The 515-nt window shown below is 39.2% G+C and overlaps 1 long non-coding RNA gene across 1 annotated transcript; it reads right to left on the minus strand.

Annotated features, from left to right (window-relative positions):
• Positions 1-8: 8 nt before the first annotated feature.
• LOC113473590 lies at positions 9-515 on the minus strand. Its single transcript, XR_003395526.1, has 2 exons — positions 477-515; positions 9-244 (listed from the first exon to the last, which is right to left on the minus strand). It is a non-coding gene; the product is annotated as an uncharacterized LOC113473590 (long non-coding RNA).

Raw genomic sequence — 515 nt, forward strand, 5'->3', positions numbered from 1 at the left:
GGAGTTTTTCTGTGGCTCACTAATAGATTGGTCTAGTTTATCATAATCTATGTCATCAAATAGGTCATCGTCACCCCACTCATCTTTGGCACTATCAACACTTTGCACAGTTTTGATTTGAATATTACTAGCTTGGTTTTCCTCGCGCACACCAGTTGTATGGGTTTTATTAATTGAGGGTGTTTCAGTAATATCCTGAGACTTTTCAGTTGTTTTGCTGCCATCAGGTTCGGATGATTGTTCACTGAAAAGAGTAAAGATTAGAACATGATATACATAGATTGCTAGTTGCTATAATTATCTGAATTTGTGATGGGCAGTATTTCCTTTGGTCGCGATAGCTCGTGCCAGTTCACAATGGATGACTGAAGTTAAGTAACGTTGCAAGTGGTTGGATGACCATCTGGAATAGGAATGTTGGAACGTGAGGAGACAATACCAATAATGGCGAATGTTTTTCCTCTAGGAATACTTACCTCAAATCAGGTACAGGTTCTTTGAACTCGCAAACCTCA

Source organism: Diaphorina citri, unplaced genomic scaffold (genome assembly GCF_000475195.1).
Source record: "Diaphorina citri unplaced genomic scaffold, Diaci psyllid genome assembly version 1.1 scaffold46035, whole genome shotgun sequence".
NCBI lineage: Eukaryota > Metazoa > Arthropoda > Insecta > Hemiptera > Psyllidae > Diaphorina > Diaphorina citri.